At 45.1% G+C, this 20,347-nt stretch overlaps 1 protein-coding gene across 2 annotated transcripts in view; it reads left to right on the forward strand.

The window, feature by feature from the left end:
• Positions 1-2,051: 2,051 nt before the first annotated feature.
• Positions 2,052-20,347, forward strand: part of LOC141274040 (excitatory amino acid transporter 1-like) — a 217,701-nt gene continuing 199,405 nt past the window's right edge. The window contains exon 1 of one of the 2 annotated variants that reach the window (XM_073686271.1): positions 2,052-2,158. The gene's annotated coding sequence lies outside the window, so the exon portion shown is untranslated. The remainder of the gene's footprint in view (positions 2,159-20,347) is intronic. The other variant, XM_073686270.1, reaches the window with a different exon arrangement.

Raw genomic sequence — 20,347 nt, forward strand, 5'->3', positions numbered from 1 at the left:
ATGATGCGCTGTTCCAGTCACATGAACGCAGCAGCCAATCACAGGCTTCAACAGTCTTGTGAAAGGAGAGCTGTGGTGACATCATTGCTACCGATGCCGGCACAGAGCACAAGAGTGGCCTATGCTGGATTCACGGCAGTGATAGCTGGAGAATATGTTAGAAAAGTCCTATTTTCACCTCATCCAAGCTGTGGTACCGCTTTTATTTAGACCTGACAACTTCTTTCAAAATGTATTTCTACAAGTCATCTTTATAGAGTCTTCTCAATGCTGCCCTTGTAATTGTGGCAAAGCCACAACATTGTTGTAATACCTTTTTCAGTTTTACCACTATTACAAATTGTAGTAAAAATAATGTGAAATATACCAATCATAGAAATACAAAATGTCAGTGCAGTACATGCATTGCAAACCAATGAAATGCTCCTCCAGAAGCGTTATAAAAAAGGGGATATCTCAGGATGAAGCTAGCAACTCTCACCATTAGGCCACGGCCCCACTATCAGTATTTGGTCAGTATTTTTTCTCAGGAGTGGGAGCCAAAACCAGGAGTGGGTGATAAATGCAGAATTGGTGACTTGTTTCTATTCTACCTTTTCTCTGATTGTTCCTCACCTGGTTTTGTCTCCCACTCCTGAGAAAAAATACTGACCAAATACTGTGAGTGGGGCTGTGGCTTTACCCCTACCCCCACAAATTGCCAGGAAAAGTTGCATCTAGACATTTATTTTGCAGTTCGTTATGGCAATGATTGAAACAATTGGTCTTCCAGGTATTGATGATTTGGGACACTTAGGCTATGTTCACACATTGCTTTTTTCCCAGATTTTTCTGCATGTTTTTTGCCAAAAAATGCAGCATTTTACTGTCCCAGCAAAGTGAAGGACATTTCTGACGTCTCATGCACACGGTGCTTATTTTTTCCTTGCAGATTTGAAGCAGTTTCAAAGCAGCATCATGTGAATTCTTTCAGCGTTTTTGCAGCAGTTTTTCACCCATTTTAATGAATGGGGAAAAAAACACAGCAAAAATCCACATATTTTACGCAGCATTTTCCCTGCTAACACAACAGATTTTTCTGCTGCAAATACTGAGCATGCACAAACCCTTATAGCGGGTCTAGAAACTCTGGCAGCACACAGAGGAGGTTCTCAAGCTGGGGTCCCCCTCTATGATATTCATATGACGCCATATCCTATGACAACTCCCTTAACTGGGGTAATGAATGGAGTTGTACAAGAATAAAAAACAAATTTCCTGAGCAAAAAAATAATCTAAGTGATTAGGAATGAGCTCAGTGCCTGTAAACCTGTCTGTTCTACTGCAAATTGGAATAGTTTATTTATGTTTTTTACATGTGTAACATTAAAAAATGCAGCAAAAAAAAAAAAAAAAACAGACACGATTTTCCCAAATGATTTGTCTGGATTGCATACTTCAGCTCTGACACTGGCGGATACAGACAGATAAGGGCCCCTGTGCAAGGACAATATATGGGCCCTTTCCTGTCCAATAACTCCTCATAATGCACAATTCCACGTGCTGTAGAGATGGAAGTGGGGCCCCTTATCTCTTGGGCTCCTGTGTGGCTGCACCAATGGTATGTCCGCCCTGCGCTCATCACACACCTCTGGAAACCGGAGTATTGGCTGCACAGTCATCTATGAATGAACCACATATTCCCATACGAAAACCCATCAGACCGATGAACTTTGCCTGCTTTTAGAATAGGAATGCCGTGTAGTTTGCACAACTATATACTGTATAAAATGAGAGCTGATATACATTTATAAGGTTTTTTTTGCCGCTGTTAACATCACAGAGGAATCATACCTGCACAACCTGTTTGGTGTACTTGTTTTATGGGAAAATACTAAAGTAAGCCATTAGTAGAGATGGAATATAAATGTCCAGAAGGTGACGTTTGAGCCCCTACATTGTCAGCCCAGTGACCTAATAATTGTGTTACAGACAAACGACTGCAAGCAAAAAAAAAACCTCTTGAGATAACACACTAATATGCAAAGTAGTAAGATACATTTGGCGGTAAAAGGGTTACTTCCCACCCACAGTCACACTCCTCCACCCTTTTGCTTCCAGCTATGCAAGTTCTCTTTCTCTAACTCTCAATCCATATGGTGTGTGCTCCGTTTCCATTGTAAGTATACAGCTGTGTTTATCTGTACAATGACATTTTAGATAGGAATTTATTTACTCTGTGCTTTATGCCTTAAAGGATGTTAATTTCCGGTATTTTTTTTCCCTGAAGATAATACATTTAATTTTTGTAATAATAGCCATGTGCTCTTGACTGCCACATTAACTTTCACTGACTTAGGCACAAGCAGCACCAGCTAATTTCTGGTGGGTTTCCTACATCTACGTAAAAAAAACTACTATGGAGGGGTCTATAGATCCACTGACCAACTGAGCGTGAAGAGGTTCCAATCTTAATATAGTGGTCTAGTACAAGGAAAAAACACATGATCCTGTCTTTATAGCACATGTATAGTGATAAACCCTCACTAGAGGACAGCTTGGCACTAAACTATAGCTAGAAGACCTGTTCACATACAAGCCAGCATTCAGAGGACAAATGTAAGGCCACGGCCCCACTATCAGTATTCGGTCAGTATTTTTTCTCAGGAGTGGGAGCCAGAACCAGGAGTGGGTGATAAATGCAGAATTGGTGACTTGTTTCTATTATACCTTTTCTCTGATTGTTCCTCACCTGGTTTTGGCTCCCACTCCTGAGAAAAAATACTGACAGAATACTGACCAAATACTGATTGTGGGGGTGTGGCCTAAAAGAGACTTCCAGCTCAAGCAGAGTGCAGTGTAAGGCCACGGCCCCACTATCAGTATTTGGTCAGTATTCGGTCAGTATTTTTTCTCAGAAGTGGGTGATAAATGCAGAATTGGTGACTTGTTTCTATTATACCTTTTCTCTGATTGTTCCTCACCTGGTTTTGGCTCCCACTCCTGAGAAAAAATACTGACCAAATACTGATAGTGGGGCCGTGACCTTATGCATCTGAACATGGTTTGGTTGCTTTTCAAAGATCGGAAATAATTGCCAGAAATTTAGAAAAGTCCAATGACATGGAGTCTCAATGTAGCTATATGTTCAGGAATAAGTATTTCCAGTGGCAGATTCTTGCCATTGTCTGCATTTTAGATTTAACAATTAAATAAAATCAAGGACTAATAAGTAAATCCTGGTTTTCACATCTGACTATTCTGGGTTTGCTTATGCTAATTAGACCGAGTGAATATTAGAGTTTGTTACTCAATATTACGATACGTGCTGTTTTTTTTCTCTTTAAGCGCTAAATCATAAAAAAAAAATATATATGTAAATTCTAAGTCTCATTCATCAATTGTTATTTCTCAGTTACTATTTCTTAGGAATGTACTTTAGGGAAAATAGGTGTGAAGGGTTTACACAGGGACAGGGTTGGTCACATCTGTTAGTTTTATTTTCTGCCTAACATGTGAATTTGTGCTCTTGTGTCCGACCTATAGACACTTTGAACAATATGTCTCAAACATCACAAGGATTATAGGTATGTCCAGACTGTGTTTATGGCATATATATAGTATATTTATTTATTATACTCACTGATATAGTACCATTATTTCCACAGTGCTTTACAGACATTATGGGCACTGTCCCCATTGGGGCTCACAATCTACATTCCCTATCAGTATGTCTTTGGAGTGCAGGAATAAACAGAGAACCTGGAGGGAAACCCACACAACCACAGCAGAACATACAAACTCCTTGCAGATGTTGTCCTTGGTGGGATTTGAACCCAGGACCTCAGCGCTGCAAGGCTGCAGTGCTAACCACTGAGCCACCGTGCTGCCCATATAGTATATGCATCGGAAAAGATCATGGCACATCTACCAAACATATCCATAGGGCCCAATTCACACAGCAGATGCCAACAGAATTTCCTTTTGGTATATGCCGGGATTATATACTTTTATTGAAAAGCAAAATCCACCTTTCTATGTAATGACGGCCCGCAGAACAGTTTTGACTACATAGTGTAGAATTTTTTTTTAACATGAAGTATGCCAGTATTTGTTTTAACATCATAAGTAGTGATGAGCGAGCACTAAAATGCTCGGGTACTCGTTGCTCGGGTCGAGCACATTGGAATACTCGGGTGTTGGACCCGAGCAACGAGCCCAATGTAAGTCTATGGGAAACTCGAGCATTTTTCAGGCGGCTCCCCCGGCGGTCTGCAGAGGGCCTAAAAATTGTTCAAATTGATGGGAACAGTGCTCAAATGACATGTGAACAGCATGGGGAAGACCCCTGGAAGCATTTCTGACTCCCAGGTCATTTCTGTCAACAACATGGTCAGAGTATTACACCACTTTTACGGACTCACAATAAAACATACCAAAACGAAACCAAAATGGATTTTCCTGGGAAATATGTTAAGGAACATCCTTTCCATGACATGTACAATGTATATAAAGCAAAATAAATAACCAAAAACAAAAATACTCCTCCACACCTTGGGCTATGTTCACACGTAGCATTTTTGATGCGTTTTTGCACTTTTGCATTGCTTTCAACCATGAAATTTAATTTTAACATTTTACAACCTTATCTGGCCATGTGCTGTGTGACACATGCATACAGTGCTGAAAAATCATGGGAACAGGATGGGGAAGACCTCTGGAAGCATCTCTGTCTCCCAGGTCACTGCCTAAAAGTGTGCCCATCATAAGTGATCCTTGGCGCATGCGAAGATGCCTCCCACCATGAATCTGTCGTTGCAGACTTGCAACAATCACCGTCCACGTCCTTGTCGTACTGCAGCGTTCAGTTGTCCCTACCCCATTCCTTGGAATGCAAGTGCAAGTATGCAGGTGACGCGTCCAGGTGATGGGGATGACTCGGTACCCGGGCCTTTGCCTGGTTTTGGGGATGTCGCGGTGGTCGGCTCCCGGGCCCGTACCCTGGGGTCACTCTTGAAAAAGGTGATTGGAACTTGGATAGAAATAAAAATAAAGTAAATAGTTCGTGACGCCACCTGTGGTGTACCTGGTAAGGATTACCAGCGCTGCTGCAGACCTCCGGGGGGTGATGGGATGGCAGCTGGGATGTTTCTGCTCCCCACAGGCAGAGCGGGACCCCGGGGCAGGGATGGTGTGAAGGGATGCAGGAGAGAGGGGAACCAGCCAGGTCAGAGGAAGAACAGACACACACACAGGGGTTTGCTTCAGTACCTTGACTGATGATGGTAGTCAGGTACGGTCCGGGGTACTTGCAGGTGGTGTGCACTTCTGGAGTTGCTCCCCAGTGAGCGGGTGTAAGGCCTCCTTGCCTGTATCTCCCTGTCTCTCTCCCTGGAGCTTCTGACCTGCCTGGAACAGGGTCTAGCTTCCGTGATGATTCTCTCACCCGTCTGCTTGGCGGCGAGGGCTTTCCCCGGCTTACCACTATCCCTGGACACTGGGGCCTTCGTGGTACCTAGTCCTCTGAATGTGCGGTATTCACGAGTGGACCGAGGGCTATAAAATCCTCCTCGGTATGCCGGATTCCCCACTGGGCATAGAGATCCCAATAGGCACGGGCCCAGTGCCCGGCTTGCGTCTCGGACGAACCTTCTATGGTCCCTCTGTCCCAGATGGCTCTTCTCCTTTACTCTGCCTTCTGGCCCACCCTAGGCCCTCACTGACCAGAGTAGCCCACAGCCGGGGGCCTAGCCTGGCCTTCAGCCACACAGACGGCAGCTTCCTCTCTGTCTGGAAGTTGACTCAGAACTCAACTAAACTGCTCTGAAAGCTCCCTAGCTAAACTCCACCCCCCAGTATCTGCATACTTGTCAGGGCTCCATCTAGTGGACTTGGGTGGAGATGTCTGCATGTATTGAGGCCACTGGGGAGAATCCGTCTGTGCAACACCCAGGAGTTCTATGACAGCCTGCAACTGCAGGGCGTCACAAGGCAGCCACCCACCCACAGGCTGCAATACTATACCACCAAATTTTTGACAGCTGCTTGCACTTGAAATGTGGCCTTTTAGGCTCGTGGAGGTGGAAGCTTTTCATAACCTCATGCCACTATATTTCCCGGTATCGCTTCCGCCTTCCACAAGCACGGGTCCCACAACATTACCCGTGTCCTCCCCAGTGCACTTACTGGGAAGGACCGCCTAACCACAAACACGTGGACAGGTGAATGTGGCCAGGGACGGTACGGAGCCAGTCCACAACTTTTTTTACTGACAGTTGTATTTAGCTCAGTGAAAGGACTGGCATAGAGGGAAACCGTATCTACCCTGCGTGTCATTTCTCCCAGGAAGTCCTGTAAAGCTGCTTTCACTTGAAATGTGGCCTTTTAGGCTCATGGAGGCGGAAGCTTTTCACAACCACATGCCTCATGCCTCGTGTCCATACTCGGTCCCCAGCCGTCACTATTTCTCCCGGTGTTGTCTCCGTCTTCTACAAGCGCGAGTCCCTGAACATTACTGCTGGTACTTTTCTGTGGGAATTTGTTTGCCTCCTACCAGCCTAGAATATTTCCAGCAGACTATGGTACGACACCATGGTATTAGCACTGCCCCCAGCACCAGTAGCGAAGCCATCCCTAATTTCCTTCTCAGGAATTTTATTTGGTAGACTGAGTGGCTGCCCAAATACATTTTCTCACAAAGGAGCTGAAGATAGAGTGGCAGTAGGTGCAAGTTTCTCCAGCCTGTTAGATATTAGAGGGTGAATGGCAGCACATTGGATCAGTGGTTAGCACTGAAGCCTTGCAGCGCTGGGATCCTGGGTTCAAATCCCAGCAAGGACAACATCTGCAAGGACTTTGTATGTTCTCCCCGTGTTTGTGTGTGTTTCCTCCTCATTAAAAAAGCAGCCATAGAGTGTCCAGGAACCTTCCCACACACTTTTCTTAGCCAGGACTGCTTGGCAGGGTTGGACGGTCCCTTGGCTTCTACCTCAGGAGAGTTAATGATAGCGCTAACTTTGCAGCTGCTATGGGGCTCTTGAGCGGGGGAGAAAGGTTACCCCTCAGAATCAAATCCTCTGGTGGGCACAATGTTTTTCAATCTGAAACAGCTTCTCAGTGGGAGTTGTATTTCACCACAGCCATATTCTTTAGCTCGGTGAAAGGACTGGCATAGAGGGAAAACGTATCTACTCCGGCTGTCATTTCTCCGTCACCAGGTTCCACCCATTGTCACACACGACCATGCCTGGCAGTATGTTCAGCGGTAAGAGCCACAGATCAAGCTGCTGTGTTACAGCTTTCAACAACTCTGCAGCGCTGGGCAGTTTGTCAATTAAGCATTAAACATGTTATCTTCAGCACAGCCTGTTGCCGCTTGGCCAATGCAGTGCTGCAGTGCTGTCAGCTTGTGACTGATGTGATCATTTCGGAGATGGAGAAGGAGGTGCATGAGCTGAACAATGTGACTACATTGTTGTTAAATTGGCAACGCTATTTTTTATGCTAAAGAAAGATCCTATTGTTTTGTTTTTTTTTAAAGACAAATGCATTCACCGGGAAATGTCATTTTAACATTTTACAACCTTATCTGGCAATGTGGTGTGTGATACATCATCAGACACATCCTGTTTTATTTATGATGGAGGGACTCTGAAAGTCATAAAGCCTATTTTTATAGGGACATCAGACGGCCCTTACTATTCTTAAAATTCTAGCAGTCGGCCCTAGCTATTGTTAGAGAGCCATCAGCCGGCTATGCTTTGTTGTTCCCATTATTAACAAGTGGGTCTCCTATACTGTTATTGCGTATCCATTGACTGCAAGGGCTGCCAAAAATTTGGACGCAACCCAATACCCCTTTGAAGAGACAAAGAGGAGGGTCTCAGTAAAAAAAATGTTCCCATTATAAAGGAGCGGGTCTCCTATAGTGGTAATGCCCATGCTGTGACTGCAAGGGCTGCCAAAATTTTGGAAAAACCCCACTAAGAATTTAAAGACACATAGAGCAGAGCCACAGTAACAAGTGCGACATGTTCCCATTAGAAAGGAGAGGGTCTGCTATATAGTTATAGGGTACGCAGTGAGTCCAACGGCTGACCAATTTTAGGAAAAACCCCACTAAGAATTTAAAGACACATAGAGCAGGGCCACAGTAATGACAAATTCCCATTAGAAAGGAGAGAGTCTCCCATAGTGTTGGCCTATGCAGTGAATGCAAGGGCTGCCCAAAATTTGGAGGCACTTCAATGCCCTTTGGAAGAGACGTGGAGGAGGGCCTCATAAAAAAAAGTTCCCATTAGAAAGGAGTGGGCCTCCTATACTTGTAATGCCCATGCACTAAGTGTATGGGCTGACAAACATTTACCCCTGGTGGGTATACCTTTACATACTGTATAAAAAAATTTTTTTACGGGCATCATAAACACCCTTTAAAAAAATTAGGTGGGTGTTGCATCACAGACCACAATCACCCTGGTGATATGGTGGTGGAGGATGAGGACAAGAGCAAATAGACAAAATCAGGAAGCGTATACCCATGTGTGGGTATGAAGAGGTGCATGGGAATACACCTCCCAAGAAAAGACACTGGATTTGAGTTTGTTACGCTGGTATCATTTGGTGGTGTTGAGAAGTCTGGTCCAATCCAGCCCTTGTTCATTTTTATAAGAGTCAGCCTGTCAGCATTTTTAGTTGACAGGCTAATGCGCTTAATCAGTTATAATTCCACCAGCGGCACTAAAAACCCGCTCTGATAAAACGCTGGCGACAGGGCAGGCCAGGACCTCCAAGGTGTAGAGAGACAGTTCATTCCACGTATCCAGCTTGGATACCCAATAATTATAAGGCACAGAGGAATCATGGAGGACGTTGGTACAGTCAGCAAGGTACTCCCTCAGCATCTTCCCAAACTTTGCACTCCTTGTGAGAGTACCCCGCGCCTCAGAGCCTGTCCGATGGGAGGGTCTGAGAAAACTCTCCCAGAACTTTGACTGTGTTCCCCTGCCTCAGCTGGATTGAAGTTGTCTCTCTCTCGCCTGTACTCCTTGGTTGTCCAACGAAGTGTGCCCTCTGCCGCCAGCGTTTTCAGATGGGAATTTTCTTAATAGTTCCGCAACAAGGGCCTTCTGGTACAGCCCCATTTTTGTAGACCTGTCCGCCTCAGGAATAAGAGATATAAAGTTCTCCTTGTAGCGTGGGTCTAGAAGTGTCACCAACCAATAATGACTGTCACCCAAAATTTTGAGACTGAGAGGGTCATGGGAAATGCAGCGTAACATAGTAGTCTGCCACGCTTGGCTGAGTTTAACAGGCAAGACTTCCGTGTCCTCACCAAGAGGATGACTGACCATGCTCTCCTCCTCCTTCTCTCTGTCCTCTGGCCATCCACGCTGAACAGATGGTATGACAGCTGTGCAGGTAGTACCATCTATAGTGCATGAAACTAGCTCCTGTCCTTCCTCCTCCTCCTCATTGTCACCCAATCCACGTTGGGATAAGATGAGACTTGGCTGTGTGTAATCACCCTGTATGGTTCCTTGCTCCGTCTGCAATGCATCCTCTTTGATTGTGAGCAGAGAGCGTTTCAGAAGACAGAGAAGCGGGATTGTGATGCTAATTATGGCGTCATCGCCTCTCACCATCTTGGTGGAGTTCTCGATGTTTTGGAGGATGGTACATATGTCTGACATCCATGTCCACTTCTGAGGTCTTATGTGTGGAGTCTGAACTGAATACCGATGGCCTTGTTGATGCTGGTACTCAACAACTGCCCTCTTCTGCTCACAAATCCTTCCCAACATCTGCAGTGTAGAGTTCTAACACTTGGGGACATCACACATGAGTCTGTGAGCCGGAAGCTGCAAACGCTGCTGAAACACTGCAAGGGCGGCGGAAGCTGTAGCTGACTTTCTAAAATGGGCACACAGGTGGCGTACTTTACCTAGCAGATCCGGCAGCTATGGGTAGGATTTGAGAAACCATTGAACCACAAGGTTAGGCACATGGGCCAGGCATGGTACATGTGTGAGCTCGCCTCGCCTCAGAGCTGCCACCAGGTTCCGGCCATTGTCACACACGACCATGCCTGGCTGTAGGTTCAGCGGTGTGAGCCCCAGATCTGCCTGCTCTTTCAGAGCTGTCCACAACTCTTCAGGATTGTGCGGTTTTTCACCTAAGCATATTAGCTTCAGCACAGCCTGTTGCCGCTTGGCCGAGGCGAGGCAGTGCTGCAGTGCTTCCAGCTTCCAGCTCATTTCGGAGATGGAGGCTGATGAGGTGCAGGAGCTGTAGACCATGGGGGCAACCCTGATTGACCTAGGGCCCCGCAATCCTTGGCGTCGGGAGGACGTGTTCCGTCCCAAGGTCCGACTGGGTCCCGGCTTCCACTATGTTAACCCAGTGTGCCGTCAGCGAGATGTACCGTCCCTGCCCACAAGCACTTGTCCACTTGTCCGTGGTTAGGTGGACTTTACCGGTAACTGCGTTGTTGAGAGCACGGCTAATGTTTTGGGACACGTGCTTGTGTAATGCTGGGACGGCACACCGGGAGAAATAGTGGCGGCTGGGGACAGAGTACTGAGGGACGGCCACCGCCATCAGGTTGCGGACTGCTTCAGTCTCCACGAGCCTAAAAGGCAACATTTCAAGCGCAAGCAGTCGTGAAATGTGAAAATTTTGTAGTGTGGCCTGTGGGGTGTTGGCTGCTTATTTGCGCTTGCGTTCCAAGGACTGGGGTATGGACAACTGAATGCTGCGCTGGGACAAGGACATGGACGTGCTTCCTGATGCTGCTACTTGAGTGTGCAACGACAGGTACAGGGCAGGACACATCTTCGCATACACCATGGACAGGGGATTGGCTTGCATGCACAACAGCGGAAGAAGCAATGGTGCCACCCGCAGACACTGTTACTGGACCCTGGGGTTCGGCCCACAAAGTCGGGTGCTTTTTTGCCATGTGCCTGATCATGCTGGAGGTGGTCAGGCTGGTCGTTTTGCCACCCCTGCTGATGCTGGACTTGCAGGTGGTTCAAATGGCCTTTTTGGGGTTATCGGCAGAGTCTTTAAAAAACAACCAGACTCGGGAAGACCTAACAGTTGTAGTGGCAACTTCCTTCGTGTTGGTGTTACGGGAACGGTTGCCTGCCTTCTGTCTGCGGCCACCACACTGCTTCTTCCTGCCTGTTGGGGTGCTCTGCCTCCCTCCCCCTGTGTGCTGCTGTCCTCACTCTGCATGTCCTGCTGCCAGGTTGGGTCAGTTACTATATCATCCACCACCTCGTCTTCCACTTCCGCACCCTGGTCCTCCTCCTGACTTTATGGCTATTGTGTCTCATCATTGTCCACCTCTTGTGACACTTTCCCACCGTCGCCTTCGTGTGACCGTGGCTGCTCAAATATTTGGGCATCGCTACATGCGATCTCCTCTTGCCCCGCTTCAAGTGGACCGGGCGAGAGGCCCGAATCTATAAATGGAAAAGTGAACAGCTCTTCAGAGTGTCCAAGTGTGGGATCAGTTGTCTCTGGGTACTCGGCTTGGTGGGAGGAAGGAGGATCAGGGTGAGGAATATGCGGTCAAGACTCACGGCTACTCAGACTTGACCGTGTTGGAGACCAGGGTGGTGGTGGTGGTGGCTAAGTGACTGGAAGCATTATCCGCTATCCAACCAACAACCTTTTGACACTGCTCTGGGTTCAATAGTGGTGTGCTGCGGTCTTCTAGAAATTGGGACAGGAAGGTCAGGCGAGAAGATGTGGGTGTTTGTTGTGGCACAATTTCGGCTTCCCCACGGCCTTGTCCTCGGCCTCTGCATGCACGATTACCATCATGTCCAGTTCCCCGTCCCTTGCCACATGCCTTGCCCATTTTAAATGGAGGACAATATCTTCCACGCTCACTAGAAATGACTGAGTTTGGAGCGAATTTATATGTGATCCGTGTGACGGAGAAAACAGAGTTTTAAATACCTGGCCTGTAGGTAAGTAGTTTGAACAGCAAACTGCGGTGAATTGCTTCACTGACACACTGAAAGAAATTTTTAATGGAGGCCAGAAATGGCAGTATTTTCTGACAACGTATATGTAATCCGTGTGATGGAGAAAACACAGTTTTTTGAATAAATGGATTTTAGCGCTGTAACATGGAAAGGACCTGGCTGTATGCTGCAGTTCCAACAAGCAAATGGCGCAGAAAAAACGGGTTCTCTGGATTGCTTTTTAAGCAATTAATGAGGATTAAGATGCAAAGAAAAAGTATTCCTGGCCTCTGAGATCTGGGCCTTTGTATAGAAATATCTAACAGCAGCAGAAGGCAGAATTGGAATGGAGCCTCTTGTGCTATATGCACTGCAGATGCTATATACCCTGCCTGCCTATATACACTGCCTGCCTGATATCTCTGCAGATGGATTAGTCCTCAGAAGGACTGTTTGTTAAGATGGATATGTGTAATGTACGGTTTTTCTCCCTACACTACCTAATACACGATCAAATCTTTCCCTGACACAGCAGCCGCTCTCCCTACACTGTCTGATCCGGAGTGACTGTGATGAGCATGGCGGCGCCAGGTTTGATATACACCTGATGACGCTGTGCGGCCTACCAATCACTGTAATGCCCACAACCAACATGGCTACGGCATTACAGTGCATGGCAGGCAATCCCTGCATGTTCATTGGCTCTCTAAAGAGCGCCAAACATGCAGGGAGGGGACCCGAGTTCCCGCCTGAGCAACCCGGAAATATTCGCCGAGCTTGTCTAGCACCGTGATGCTCGGGCGAGTACCGAGTAATGGCGAGCACGTTCGCTCATCACTAATCATAACCCTTCCAGTAGAGCAAAAAGTCTTTAATATCAGTTCTAACCCATTACTACAAAAGTATTTGGCATAGAAAGCACATGCTAGGTTTATTATTAATGGCGGATTCAGATAGCTAATCGTATTAAAAGAGAAGATGATAAGTGAGTTGACTAAGCTACAAGAGCACTATTCTTTTCATCAGGCTCCTGCCAGCTAATTCAATTTAGCAGCGATTTTTCTGTATGTAACTCACTAATATGGTAATAAGAAAAGCAAAATGTAGGACTATAAAATGTAATCTTTACTAAATCATGTAAAAGAGCAATGTGGTCAATAAAGTCAACACCAGCAAATCACCCTAAGTGAATACCAACACCAATAAAAGTCCTAAAAGAAGTACAATATACTCACAGTTCTTACAATGCTCTTACCCAACACAAAAAATTTATCTTACTTGGTAACCATATAAGCAAGCAGGGATTGCATGAAACATGGAGGCTCAGGTAAGTAAATGAAACAGTCTCACCCAAATGTGTTCTGGGACATCAGTTAAAGTTTCAGACGGGTCCCTTTTAAATGGTGCTGGAAGAGATTCAGTTATCCATCATAGACCAGTAACCAAGGGAACAAGAGATACCCATTTCCTCACAAATGATTCATCAAGGAAGTATCCAGTCCTGTCATGTCCTAGACAGCATAGGCAGAAAAAATATATACATGTTTCCCCATCTTAAATGGCTTTTTTAAAGAGTAAGACGCCCTTCCTGGCGCCAAAATGATCAGTTTGTCTCCTATCAAAGCGTCTGGCGCGTATTAAAACACATCCATGGTACGCAGGGTGTCATCAAATGATGCCAGTCAAGCCATGGAACGCATCGTGAAACGCAAAACGTCACATCCGGGCACCAGGTGATCCCACCAACGTCACTTCTGGGTGCCAATACAACCATCATCAAACGGCGCGAGTCAGGCCATGGAACACATTGGTGAGACGCAAAGCGTCACTTCTGGATGCCGATTATCCGGCACTCTTGAGAAGCAGAACTTCATAGCCAGGCGTCGGGAAATGGAACACACAAGGATGCAACTGCCGTTATACTAAAGAATCGCATATTCCATAGGGCACAGTATTATAGGACCAACCAGAAGTGGCAAATAGAGAGCGCATAATGGGGGATCGGGAGATGCATATATCAATGGAGCCTATAAGTATATGAACGGAGTATAAAGATATAGGTTCCAATACAGTAAAAATAGCAGACACCAACTCATCACCCCTAGTCATATTTGGAAGCCCAGAAGGGTCAGATGATTCCAGATATAAACAGTCTTAGGAATGAAATAAAGATAGTCAACATTATAATTAACCGGATTTAAAGCCATATTAGATTTAGAAAATACAATGGAAGAGGCCTTGGATAAAAAATCCTATAGATAAGAGTTTCGATGGAGGATCCAGACACAATAGAGGGTGGGAGGGGACAGATACCATAACTATACTAGAAAGATCTACCTAACCGCATGGGTTGGCACCCTAGGACTTGCACAATGGCGCCCTTACTCATTGGCGGATATCCCTCACTGACTGACCCTGAAAGACCCTAAATGTGAGATAAAACAGCCAAAGGAAAGTTGTTTGTTAAGGCCCAAGGGCGTGACTGTCTTCAGATGGTGAATCCACTTAATTTCGTCCCAATTGCCACCCCTCATAGTTTTGTAGGCATTGATAAGGTAAAAAAAACTAATTCTTGACGTCAGACTCCCATGCATCCACAGCTATTTCTACTGACTCCTCTTAAACTTTTCTTTGACACCAGTATAAGTGGTTCGGATAGTTGCCATTGGTACCACTTATCATGGGAAAACAATTAGAATTAAATCTGTTTACAAAGACCTTATGCTTATGGCCAGCATTCTCCCTTGCCAGCAATAATGACCTGATACTTAGGGGTCTGGCATGCATGTTTGTGCATTGCTGCCAACCTTATCCATTAATATCTTGATTATAAGACTGGACTGAAAACATTAATGAAATAAAACATACACACGGTCTCTATGAAAAGACATACATCCTGCCTTAAGGTCACAAGACCAACATTCCTTTGTATTACATTGCATTGTATTTTAAGCATTTCTTTTTAAGGTATTCCTTGCATATTAACCCCTTAACACCTCATGATCTATCCATCATGGAGCATGTCAGGGACTTTGGAGAGAGCAGCAGCAATGGCTCCACACAGGGCAGATGATGGCTATAAATACAGCTGACATCTCCTTCTAGCAGCAGTGATTTACATGTCTGCCGATTGCTGCCGTTGACCTTCTAAACTGCTGCCAATTTAAGCGCGTCAATCCGTCATGAATGTTAGTCCAGGAGGCCATCTGCTTTCCTGCAATGCGACTGCAGGGAACCAATGGGTTGTTATGACAGCAGGGGGTGGGCTAAACGCCCCGTGCCTGTCATGTGATTTGGTCTGTGACATCCAGTCTTTTTGCAGTTTCATTTCTCTTGTAATTTTTTCCCTATCTTCCAGTAAACAGAAAAAAAAACGAAGAAAAAAACAGCTAGTCCCACAAAAAAACAGGTCCTCATATGGTTTGTCAGTGGCAAAATAAAAAGTTACAGCTCTTGAAAGAAGGTTATGGAAAAATGAAAGCGCAAAAACAAAAAATAAGTTGCTCGGTTCTTAATTGGTTAAAAAAGGAAACAATTAGAATTCAATTTGCTAACTTTGTCATAAAGTTTTTGCAAGAGTGTCCCACCAGCTATGACTAAAGCCTCTCAACATACACCTTAAAGAGCTGCCGGACAAGCAATAGATATCTCAGGGAGAACATGCCTGACCCTTAACTCTCCGAATAATCATATGTCTGGGACCTCGATACACACTAGACTGTCACCCAAACCCGAAGATGTCTGCAGGTTCGGCCGACATTACTGTAATGTATATGGGAGGCTTACAATGCAGATACAATAAACAAACGATGTTAGGCTAAGAAAGCAAAATGCTAATCAACTGTTAAAGGGGTTACCTCATGAACAAAGTGCATTTTAATTAATAAATCTTGGAATAATAATAATCTCCACAATTGGATGTTTAAAAAAAAATGTTCCTGTGCTGAGATAATCTTATAAATGTGCCCCTGCTGTGTACTGTGTAATGTCTGTGTCTGACCGTGCAGGAACATGGTCTGATCATACCACAGCTCCTGGGCAGGGAGGAAGCAGAAGACTATACAGACATTACAGCATGGGATCACAGATGATTCTTTCTGTGAGGTAAAACGAGTTTTTAAACAGGCAGAAAAATGTTTTACCTCACAGAAAGAATCATCTGTGATCCCGTGCTGTCCTGTCTGTATACTCTTTAGCTTCCTCCCCTGCCCAGGAGCTGTGGTATGATCAGACCATGTTTCTGCACGGTCAGACACAACCATTACACAGTACACAGCAGGGGAACATTTATAAGATTATCTCAGCACAGGAACATTTTATTTATCACATTCAATTGTGGAACTTATTTTTATTCCAAGATCTATTAATTAAAATGTACTTTGTTTATGGGAAAACCCCTTTAAAGCAAATCATCAAGTCCCCCACGTTTTTCTCTGTAATCACAGAATAAACACTGTAGCATTGTTTAAAATCTATTTCTGGAAATGACATATATGTGTCTAATAAGCTATAGATCCAAAACCAGTTCTCTGTTTGGCAGGATTAATTTAAATAACCTCTATGAGATAATTTCCTTATCAACATGTTTCTGTGCTTTTAGGCTAAATTCCCATACTAAGAGAACATATAATTGAACATATGCAGCTATATGTACAGTACAGACCAAAAGTTTGGACACACCTCATTTAAAGATTTTTCTGTATTATCAAAACTATGAATTAACACATGTGGAATTATATACTTAACAAAAAAAGTGTGAAACAACTGAAAATATGTCTTATATTCTAGGTTCTTCAAAGTAGCCACCTTTTGCTTTGATGACTGCTTTGCACATTCTTGGCATTCTCTTGATGAGCTTCAAGAGGTAGTCACCAGAAATGGTCTTCCAACAATCTTGAAGGAGTTTCCAGAGATGCTTAGCACTTGTTGGCCCTTTTGCCTTCTCTCTGCGGTCCAGCTCACCCCAAACCATCTCGATTGGGTTCAGGTCTGGTGACTGTGGAGGCCAGGTCATCTGGCGTAGCACTCCATCACTCTCGTTCTTGGTCAAATAGCCCTTACACAGCCTGGAGGTGTGTTTGGGGTCATTGTCCTGTTGAAAACTAAATGATGGTCCAACTAAATGCAAACCGGATGGAATAGCATGCCGCTGCAAGATGCTGTGGTAGCCATGCTGGTTCAGTATGCCTTCAATTTTGAATAAATCCCCAACAGTGTCACCAGCAAAGCACCCCCACACCATCACACCTCCTCCTCCATGCTTCACGGTGGGAACCAGGCATGTAGAGTCCATCCGTTCACCTTTTCTGCGTCGCACAAACACACGGTGGTTGGAACCAAAGATCTCAAATTTGGAGTCATCAGACCAAAGCACAGATTTCCACTGGTCTAATGTCCATTCCTTGTGTTCTTTAGCCCAAACAAGTCTCTTCTGCTTGTTGCCTGTCCTTAGCAGTGGTTTCCTAGCAGCTATTTTACCATGAAGGCTTGCTGCACAAAGTCTCCTCTTAACAGTTGTTGAGGAGATGTCTGCTGCTAGAACTCTGTGTGGTATTGACCTGGTCTCTAATCTGAGCTGCTGTTAACCTGGGATTTCTGAGGCTGGTGACTCGGATAAACTTATCCTCAGAAGCAGAGGTGACTCTTGGTCTTGCTTTCCTGGGGTGGTCCTCATGTGAGCCAGTTTCTTTGAAGCGCTTGATCGTTTTTGAAACTTCACTTGGGGACACATTCAAAGTTTGCCCAATATTTCGGACTGACTGACCTTCATTTCTTAAAGTAATGATGGCCACTCGTTTTTCTTTACTTAGCTGTTTTTTTCTTGCCATAATACAAATTCTAACAGTCTATTCAGTAGGACTATCAGTTGAGTATCCATCAGACTTCTGCACAACACAACTGATGGTCCCAACCCCATCAATAAGACAAGAAATCCCACTTATTGAACCTGACAGGGCACACCTGTGAAGTGAAAGCCATTTCCGGTGACTACCTCTTGAAGCTCATCAAGAGAATGCCAAGAGTGTGCAAAGCAGTCATCAAAGCAACAGGTGGCTACTTTGAAGAACCTAGAATATAAGACATATTTTCAGTTGTTTCACATTTTTTTGTTAGTATATAATTTCATATGTGTTAAATCATAGTTTTGAAGCCTTCAGCGTGAATGTACAATTTTCATAGTCATGAAAATACAGAAAAATGTGCAATTTTCATAGTTAATAAAATAAAGAAAATCTTTTAAATGAGAAAGTGTGTCAAAACTTTTGGTCTGTACTGTGTGTGTGTATATATATATATATATATATAATATATATATATATATATATATATATATCACACACACACACACACACACACACACACACACACACACACACACACACACACACACACACACACACACACACCTCAAAAAAAAATAAAGGGAACACTTAAACAACGGAGTAGAACTCCAGGTAAATCAAACTGTCCACTTAGGAAGCAACACTGACAATCAATTTCACATGATGTTGTGTGTCAGGAATATTATAAAATATTGATATCAGGAAAATGTCCTTCCACCTGAGTGACACAGATGTTCGCCCCCCTCCCTTATTCTCCTTCTGCCAGCACAAATCCCCAATTAACGCACTACTGATAAATAGTTATTCACACACACGGCCAGGGAAGAAGTGTTAAAACTTCGTTAGGGAACCAAGCCTCTTGTCCCTGAGAGAGCAGGGGGTAATTACTATGCGGGCTTGCGCTAATTTACATGTAACTGTTGAAGACCAGTTCCCCAGCTTCAAAGGGGAATTTGCAGACATGATGACTCCGATATTAGATATGAAATAATATGAGTTCTATAGGTCCGACAATAACGGGACCCATATGTGGAGTAACCAAATCAGCCCCGGAATATGCAGGTATTTTTCCACGGCCGTAACCAACATCGGGGGGCCGTAGTGCAAAAACACCCGAATAGTAGACTGCAGCTGTGGGATGCGTGATATCAAAAGAAAGATAAAATCATGAGGGAAAATATGGCGTAGTTTGCGAGCTTCATGAGTTATCGCAAAAGTCAGCATTTCTAATAAAAATCTACAGGCTGAAGACCGGCCCACATGATGTCACCGCAAGGGGCGTGTGGCCAGGTCTCTCCTTAGGTATAAAGTAATCTAGGGGGAAGACAGAAGCACTCATTGCTGGGGGGAATACGAATTATACGCAAAGGGTCCTGTTCAATAACCGCAATCTGGAGAACCCCCCCCCTCCCACTATATTGAATCGTCTCCATGATCGTGTAGTGTAAGTAATTTTCACTCTTTCCTCCTGTTTATTTTATGTATCTGTTTATGTATTTTAATGCCCCCGTTTGTAACATCCTTATGTATATATTTTTCCTAAACACTGCCTCCCTTTTGGATTAAATATAAAATTTAATAGTTCTGCTTCTTTTGTTCTGTAATCGTTCTCCTCCCCGAAGCCATAAACACTATCGGGTTGGTTCCTGACCCGATGCAAGTCCATTAATACCGGGCTGTATCAAACCAGAACTGGTGGCAGCATACCATCTGGGGGATTTGAGGAAGGCTGGCAGTGACGGTCGGAGGTGTGGATATATATTACTGGCGCAGCCAGGGAAATATATATATACTGCCCTCACTGCCGAGGGCCTCAGATACCCAATGGGCTACAGGACGGCCTCTCCGGCGACCACTCGCTCTAGGTGCAGTACCTTGACTGACCTGAGAGGCGAGGGGGCGCCAGAGAGTTGTGCCTGCATTGTGGCGTCACGGATTGATGACGTGTAAGGGACAACACACCACCGTGTTTTCCCCTGTTGGTAGCAGCTTCCTGGCACTACTTACTCTAGGTGCAGTACCTTGACTGACCTGAGTGGCAAGGGGGCGCCAGATAGCTGCACCCACCGGCCGGCAAGTTTTCCTGACAAATTAATCCCACCGCTGCCACCAATTTGTCAGGAAAACTTGCCGGCCGGTGGGTGCAGCTCTCTGGCGCCCCCTTGCCACTCAGGTCAGTCAAGGTACTGCACCTAGAGTAAGTAGTGCCAGGAAGCTGCTACCAACAGGGGAAAACACGGTGGTGTGTTGTCCCTTACATGTCACCAATCCGTGATGCCACAATGCAGGCACAACTCTCTGGCGCCCCCTCGCCTCTCAGGTCAGTCAAGGTACTGCACCTAGAGCGAGTGGTCGCCGGAGAGGCCGTCCTGTAGCCCACTGGGTATTTGAGGCCCTCGGCAGTGAGGGCAGTATATATATATTTCTCTGGCTGCGCCAGTAATATATATCCACACCTCCGACCGTCACTGCCAGCCTTCCTCAAATCCCCCAGATGGCATGCTACCACCAGTTCTGGTTTGATACAGCCCGGTATTAATGGACTTGTAT

The sequence above is a fragment of the Phyllobates terribilis genome, unplaced genomic scaffold, assembly GCF_046119375.1.
Source record: "Phyllobates terribilis strain yellow unplaced genomic scaffold, ASM4611937v1 Scaffold_1__5_contigs__length_1240528914, whole genome shotgun sequence".
In the NCBI taxonomy this organism is placed as follows: Eukaryota; Metazoa; Chordata; class Amphibia; order Anura; family Dendrobatidae; genus Phyllobates; species Phyllobates terribilis.